This window comes from Humulus lupulus, chromosome X (assembly GCF_963169125.1).
Source record: "Humulus lupulus chromosome X, drHumLupu1.1, whole genome shotgun sequence".
NCBI classification, from domain to species: domain Eukaryota; kingdom Viridiplantae; phylum Streptophyta; class Magnoliopsida; order Rosales; family Cannabaceae; genus Humulus; species Humulus lupulus.
The window spans coordinates 214,115,205-214,123,190 of record NC_084802.1 but is presented as its reverse complement, the minus strand read 5'-3'; the positions used below and the strand labels follow the sequence as shown (position 1 = coordinate 214,123,190).

The 7,986-nt window shown below is 31.3% G+C and overlaps 2 non-coding genes across 2 annotated transcripts; one reads left to right on the top strand and one right to left on the bottom strand.

Moving 5' to 3' along the window:
- Positions 1 to 2,740: 2,740 nt before the first annotated feature.
- On the top strand, positions 2,741 to 2,847 carry LOC133807844 (small nucleolar RNA R71). Its single transcript, XR_009879732.1, has one exon. It is a non-coding gene; the product is annotated as a small nucleolar RNA R71 (small nucleolar RNA).
- Positions 2,848 to 7,584: 4,737 nt separating this feature from the next.
- LOC133807614 (small nucleolar RNA R71) lies at positions 7,585 to 7,691 on the bottom strand. Its single transcript, XR_009879516.1, has one exon. It is a non-coding gene; the product is annotated as a small nucleolar RNA R71 (small nucleolar RNA).
- Positions 7,692 to 7,986: the final 295 nt, after the last annotated feature.

Sequence of the window (7,986 nt, the reverse complement as noted above, 5' to 3'; positions counted from 1 at the left end):
ATCAACTTCTATTCCCTCAGATGAAATTACATGACCTAAAACAATTCCTTTTTTCACCATAAAATGACATTTTTCCCAATTAAGAACTAAATTCTTTTCTTTGCAACGAATTAAAACAAGAGAAAGATGGTGCAAACAGTCATCAAAAGAATTTCCAAACACAGAAAAATCATCCATAAACACTTCAAGATTTCTTTCAACCATATCAGAAAATATTGCAATCATACATCTTTGGAAAGTTGCAGGAGCATTACAAAGACCAAACGGCATGCGACGATATGAAAAGGTTCCAAAAGGACAAGTGAAGGTAGTCTTTTCTTGATCTTCAGGGGCAATGGGGATTTGGTTATATCCCGAATAGCCATCAAGAAAACAATAATATGCATGGCCAGCTAAACGTTCAAGAATTTGATCAATAAAGGGTAAAGGAAAGTGGTCTTTTCTAGTAACATTATTTAGCTTTCTATAGTCTACACACACTCTCCACCCCGTTTGTACTCGAGTAGGGATTAATTCATTTTTCTCATTTTCAACAACTGTGATCCCAGACTTTTTAGGTACTACTTGAACTGGACTAACCCATTGACTATCAGAAATAGGGTAAATGATACCTACATCTAACAGTTTAAGTACTTCTTCCCTAACGACCTCTTTCATATTTGGATTTAACCTTCTTTGACATTCCCGAGAGGTTTTAGCATTTTCTTCTAGATGGATTCTATGCATGCATATGGATGGGCTAATTCCCTTGATGTCTCCAATAGTCCAACCTATGGCTTCCTTATGTTTTCTAAGGACATTTAACAACTTATCTTCTTGTTCTTTATCTAAAGCAGATGCTATGATAACAGGCAAGGTTTCGGACTCTCCTAGAAAAGCATATTTTAAATTTTCTGGCAAAGGTTTAAGGTCTAACTTTGGAGACTCGGAAATTGATTGAACATGATCTAAAGGTGAAAAGGGTTCAACTTTGGTTTCATTTAAGGGTATAGACTCTAACAAAGAATTCATCTCATCATTAAAATCATCAATATGCAAGTTCATACCAAAGTATTTTTCACAAAAATCAAGTAAGTCATTTCCATCATCTTCACACATACTCTCTATCATGTTAACTCCATGCATTTCCTCACAGTCAACAGATTTAGCAACATTAAAAACATTTAATTCAACAGTCATGTTTCCAAAAGATAATTTCAATACACCATTACGACAGTTGATAATTGCATTAGATGTAGCTAAAAATGGTCTACCTAGAATGATGGGTATTTGAGCATGAGCATTTTCAACAGGTTGAGTGTCAAGAACAATAAAGTCCACAGGGAAATAGAATTTATCCACTTTAATTAAAACATCTTCTACAATACCTCTAGGGATTTTCACTGAACGATCGGCTAATTGAAGTGTTATAGAAGTTGGTTTTAATTCTCCTAGACCAAGTTGCTTATACACAGAATAAGGCAGTAAATTCACACTAGCTCCTAAATCAAGTAAAGCTTTGTTAATGAAATGATCGCCAATGATGCATGAAATTGTTGGACAACCGGGATCTTTATATTTCACAAGGCTTTTATGTTGAATTATGGAGCTAACTTGTTCAGTTAAAAACGCCTTTTTTGGAACATTTGTGTTTCTTTTAACAGTGCAAAGGTCTTTTAAGAATTTAGAATAGGCAGGAATTTGTTTAATGGCATCTAAGAAAGGAATGTTGATGCTTACTTGTTTGAAAACTTCTAAGATGTCACTATATTGGTTGCCTTTCTTGAGTGGAATTAATCTTTGTGGAAAAGGAGCTTTTGGAATGGAAGGAAGGATTTGAGCATCATCTTTTGAAAGGTCATTTGTGTTGGAACCTTGAGATTGGCTTTGGTCTTTTTCAACTTGAGGTATGTAATCGGGTTTGACAATTTGCTTTCCGGACCTAAGAGTTGAAATAGACTTAGCTTCTTCTTTATGACTAGGAGTTCCTATTTCATATTGGCCTTTAGGATTTGGGATGGGTTGGCTAGGAAATCTTCCTTTTTCTCTCTCGGTTACAGCATTAGCAAGTTGACCCAATTGTGTCTCGAGTTTGGCAATGGATTGAGACTGATTTTGTAAGATTTGTTGGGTGGATTGCATGAATTGTTGTAAGGTGTCTTCTAAGGAAGATTTTCTTTGTGGAGGGTAAGGTTGACTTGGTTGGGCATGATTTGGATTTGGCATGTGGAATTGGTTTCCTTGATTCATTTGTGGTTGATTTTGTCTCCATGAAAAATTAGGATGGTTTCTCCAATTTGGATTGTATGTGTTGGAAAATGGGCTATCAGAAGAAGGTTTTCCATATGAATGTAAAGCATTAGCCTCTTCAGAAAATGTTTCAACAAACGAAGGACATGATTGAGCATTATGACATGAACTAGCACATAAAGAACAAACATCTTTTTTAGGTTGCACATGAGAATTCATAGATTGACTTATTACTAAGGCGTCTACTTTTCTTGCTAGTTTTTCAAATGATGTTCTTAAATCACTTTCTTCTTTTATTTCATATTTTCCTTCTCTTTTTGGTGAAGGGTTGGCTCTAGACCTAGGCTCAGAATAATTCCATTGTTGTGAATTAACAGACAATTCTTCAAGAGCGTCCCAAGCCTCTTGCCCTTGTAATTTTAAAAAAATTTCGGTATGCATGGATTGAATCATTTGTCGGTTTGAAGGGGTTAAACCATCATAAAAATATTTTACAAGTCTCCATTTTTCAAAACCATGGTGGGGATATTTTAATAATAAATCTTTAAATCTTTCCCAACATTCATAAAATTCTTCGTTATCTTTTTGATAAAATTCGGAGATTTCTCTTCTTAAACTATCAGTTTTAGACATGGGGAAAAATATAGCAAGGAATTTATTAAAAAGTTGATCCCAAGTAGTTATGGTTCCGGTTGGAAGTGAGTTTAACCAAGCTTTGGCTCTATCTTTTAAGGAAAAAGGAAACAACCTAAGTTTAACCAACTCATCTGAAAATTTTTGAAAACGAAAGGTTGAGCAAATTTCCAAAAAGTCTTTTACATGCATGTATGGATCCTCTCTTTCTAAACCATAAAATGATGGTAACAATTAAATGATTGATGGTTTAAGTTCAAAATGAGTGGCATTAGTAGTGGGCAAAACAATGCATGATGGAGCATTAGATGAAATAGGTGAAAAGTATTCAAGAAGAGTTTTTTCTTGCACAACATTAGGTTCTTGTTCCATTATGCTTAAATTTTCAAAAACACTTTCAATTTCACGTAAAGACACTAATTTTTTCACCAAACGATTTTTTGAATTACGATGCCACTGATGCATACAATGTCACAAATTCACCAAGTAACACAAACAATCACAAGAAAACAAATTTCTGATGTGGAAGATCAGTTAGAACCGCAACCACAGAGCATACTTATAACAAGAAGAGATTATAATATTTATATATATATTTTTTTATGATTTTTTTATTATTTTTTTTTGTTTAACTTGTTCCCAGGCCTATTTGATTCCACTTACTCACAACTTAATAACAACTCCCCGAGGTTAATTAATAAGCGTGGATGGGAACGTTGTCAAATTTCCTTTAAGCAAAAATTGCTTATGTTGAAAGAACAAACTTTGTTTTTGTTTTTTTTTTTTTTAGTTTTTTTTTCAAGTATTTTCTTAAACAATAAAATTACAACTAACTAAATGCGATAATTAAGAAAAAAAATGACAATAGAAATGTGATAATTAAGAAAAAAATAAATGACAATAGCAATAGTAAATAGTTATATAAAAATTAGGAGGCACTTATGCCATCAACTAAATGATCAAAAAAAATAAAATTAGGAGGCACTAATGCCATCAACCAACATTAATAATAATAATGATAATAATAATAAAACTTAGGAGGCACTAGTGCCATCAACTAAGATAAATAAAAAATAAAAGCTAGGAGGCACTAATGCCATCACTAGAGGAGATAGATTGCTCAAGTATGTAGGAGGCAAAAAATGCACTCAACTATCAAGTATTTAGGAGGCACAAATGCACTCAACTAAAAGAACATAAAAAGTAAAAGAAAAAGAAAAAAAGGTTAGGAGGCACTAATGCACTCAACTAATAAGTAGGAGGAACTAAATGCCACCAACTACCAAGATATATATATATAATATAATAATATAAATAAATATATGTATAACTTTCTTTTCTTTCTTTTTCGATTTTTACTCTTTTTTGTCGATTTTTTTTTTATAGATATATATATATTATATATATATTTTTAAGATAATAGTGCAAATAAAAATAAAATAACTAGTAGAAGAATGTTACTTACCTTGTAGAAAGATCGTTTCTTTCTTGCAACTCCTCGGCAACGGCGTCAAAAACTTGTTGTATCCAAAAGAGGGTGTTTCAATAATTAAACTCGCAAGTGCACGAATCGTTTCGGAATATAATGTTCATGTAAGTACGAGGTCGAACCCATGGGAGTTGATTAACATCAAAAGAAACTATTTCAAACAAAGCAATAATATTCTAACCTAGTTCCAAATATTTGATGAGATTTTGTTTTAGAAAAATAAAAGACAAGTAATAAAAAGATTTAAGATTAAATAGAAAAATGATTTTCAAATGAGATATGTAAAATAAGATTATTAAGATGTTAGAATCCACAAAATGCAAGTTCAATAGTATTTATAAGTATATTGATTCCCAAGTTTTGATATAGTTGAAATAAATCACACTATATATTTTTTCAAAATATATTTTCTATTCAAGCACAAGTTACTCTTTAAAAAATGTAGGATTTTTCTTCACTTATATAAGATATAATTTCTAAGCATTAGTTGTGTTACAACCTAATGAAACTACAAAAAATCAAAGAGATTATGTTTAGGCAAAATATGATACTTATGCTCTAAGAATTAGATGTGAACAATTTAATGAAAAACATTTAATCAAAGAATATCATATTTTTGCATAATGAAGAACTAAGTGTAATATGCTTTAACAATCAATAATAGATGAAAAATGCATATCTTTGATAGAAAAATCCATAAACAATGTTGTACAAATGGGAAATCAACATACAACAAAAAATACTATCTAGTTACATTTTGCTTCATCATCATCTTAATAGCCTTTGAAAAAGATTAGAAGCTCATAACTAGATAAAAATTACAAAATAACATACTTGACATGCTCTTCAAAAGATGAAAATGGTAGAGAGAAACTAGTGAAAAGAAGAAAGAAAAAATGTGTAGAAGATGTTGAAAAAAATGAAGAAGAAGAGCTCCCCAAATGGTCTTACAAGACTCTATTTATAGGCAAAATATGGAGATTAAATTAATCAAATTAAAATAGATAAATTGATTAATTTAATTGTGTTGGGAAGTGGTAGGATAAATAGAGTAAGTGTAAGAGTATTGGAAAGATGAAATGTTTGGTTGGGTAAAAGATTAGTGAAAAGTTAGGGTAAAAAATGAATTAGGAATGTTTATTTAGGTAAGAAAAATAGGGAAGAATGAATTGATATTTGAGTGAAAGAAGAAAGATATTGGGAAGAAAAATGTTATTTTTGGCTATTTGGTGATTTTGACTAATTCAGAAAAATACTAGTTTTTTTTCTTTGGGCTGGTCAAAAGGCAGATGGGCTTGCTGAATGTGGGCTTATATGCTTGATTGGGCCAGGCGGGCCTGGCTTGCTGAAGGAGTGCTTCAAGAGGCATGGGGAGCTGGGTCACGTGGAGATGAAGGCTGCTTTGTTGATGTGCAAATGGGCCTGGAGCAATAGGCTTGAAGGAAGATGCATATGTGATACTCTTGGGTGTGATGCGTGAGCTTCAGTGGAGCTTTGGAGGCTGGCATTGGAGATAGGTGGCGGCAGGAGGAGTAATTGAAAATGGGCCTGGGCTTGGCCTTGGGCAGATGGCATTTTAAAAATGCTAGTTTTCGTTTCTTTTTTTCTCAAAAACGCCACTTTTCTTCATTCTTTTCCTCACTTTTTAAAACCAAAAAATACCATAAATTCCATACAAAATAAATATAAAATAAATCATAATAAAATATTTTCAACTATAAAATAAATTAATTTAATTCTTTGAAAATATTAATTATAACTTAATTTATATTTTACAATTAAGTTCAATAATACAACATTTTTTACCACTAACTTAACAATAATAATTCAATTAACATTTTGCAAAAAAATACTTATAAAAACATACAAAATTATATAAAATCATGATAGTACTACTAAATTCATAATTACTTAAAAACTTAATAAATCAATTAAAAACTCAAGAATTAAGCAACAATTAGCACATAAAAAGTGGTAAAATAACTCTATTTTGTAGAGTTATCATATTTTTATATGTATTGTTTTTTAGTTGATGACACTTGTGCCTCCTATCTATCTTTTTAATTTTTATAGTTAATTGCACTTGTGCCTCCTAATTTTGTTGTAATTTTATTTGTTTTATATCTTTGTTAGTTGACGACACTTGTGCCTCCTAACCTTTGTTGTAATTTTCTTTATTTATCTTGTTGTTATTTTTATTTATTTATTGCAAGTTACTAGTTGATGGCAATTTTGCCTCCTAGCCAGTTGATGACAATTTTGCCTCCTAGTCATTTATCTTATGTTTTAGTTGATGGCACTTGTGCCTCCTAATTTTTACCTTATTTTTGTTATGGTTGATGGCGTGATATGCCTCCTTACTCTTGCCTAATTTTTTATAGTCTTATTTAATTTTACCTTATTTTTCTTTGTCTTTTATCGTATTTTAGTGTAATTGTGAAAAAAATACTTGAAAAAAAAAGAAACATAAATCTTGTCCTTTCTCCATAAGTAATTTTTGCTTAAAGGAAATTTGAACAAAATTCCCAATCTGCCTCTACTAATTAACATCGGGGAGTTGTTAGTAGTGTGCGAGTAAGTGGAATCAAATAGGCCTGGGGACAAGTAAACCATAAAAATTATATTGTTGTGAAATCTCTAAAAATTCTAAATATGCTCTGTGGTTGCGGTTTTAACTGGTCTTCCACATTAGAAAATTGCTTGTTTGAGATTATCTTTGTTGCCTTGATTGTGAAAATTGTATGCATCATTGGGAACGTAACTCTAAAAATTGATTAGTAAAAGACGTTTATCTTTGTTTGAAATTGAAAGTGTTAGTAAAAATTTGAGCATCATGGAACCAATTGCTAATCATGTTGATGAAAATGTTGTGCCTGAAAAAACTTTGCCTGAATATTTTGCGCCTATTTCATCTAATGCCCCTTCATGTATCGTTCTTCCTACCACTTCTGCCCCATTTTGAGGTTAAACCATCAATCATTCAATTGTTTCCATCTTTTTATGGGTTAGATAGAGAGGATCCTTACATGCATGTCAAAGATTTCTTAGAAATTTGCTCAGCATTTAAATTTCAAAAAATTTATGATGAGTTGGTCAAACTAAGATTGTTCCCTTTTTCATTAAAAGAAAAATAAAAAGCTTGGTTAAATTCCCTTCCCACAGGGTCTATAACTACATGAAATTAACTTTATAATAAATTCTTGCTGAAATTTTTTCCTATGTCTAAAACTAATAGTCTAAGGAGAGAAATCTCCGAGTTTTTTCAAAAAGATAATGAAGAGTTTTATGAATGTTGGAAAAGATTTAAAGATTTATTATTCAAATGTCCTCATCATGGTTTTGAAAAATGGAGACTTGTAAAATATTTTTATGATGGTTTGACTCCCTCTAATCGTCAAATGATTCAATCTATGCATACTGGAAATTTTTAAAAATTTCAAGGACAAGAGGCTTGGGTCGCCCTTGAAGATTTGTCTGTCAATTCACAACAATGGAATTATTTTGATCCTAGGTCTAGGTCAACTAATTCACCAAAAATAGGAGGAAGGTATGAAGTAAAAGATGAATTAGACTTAAGAACGTCCTTAGACAAATTAGCGAGAAAAGTAGAAGCTTTAGCCATAAGCCAAACTATA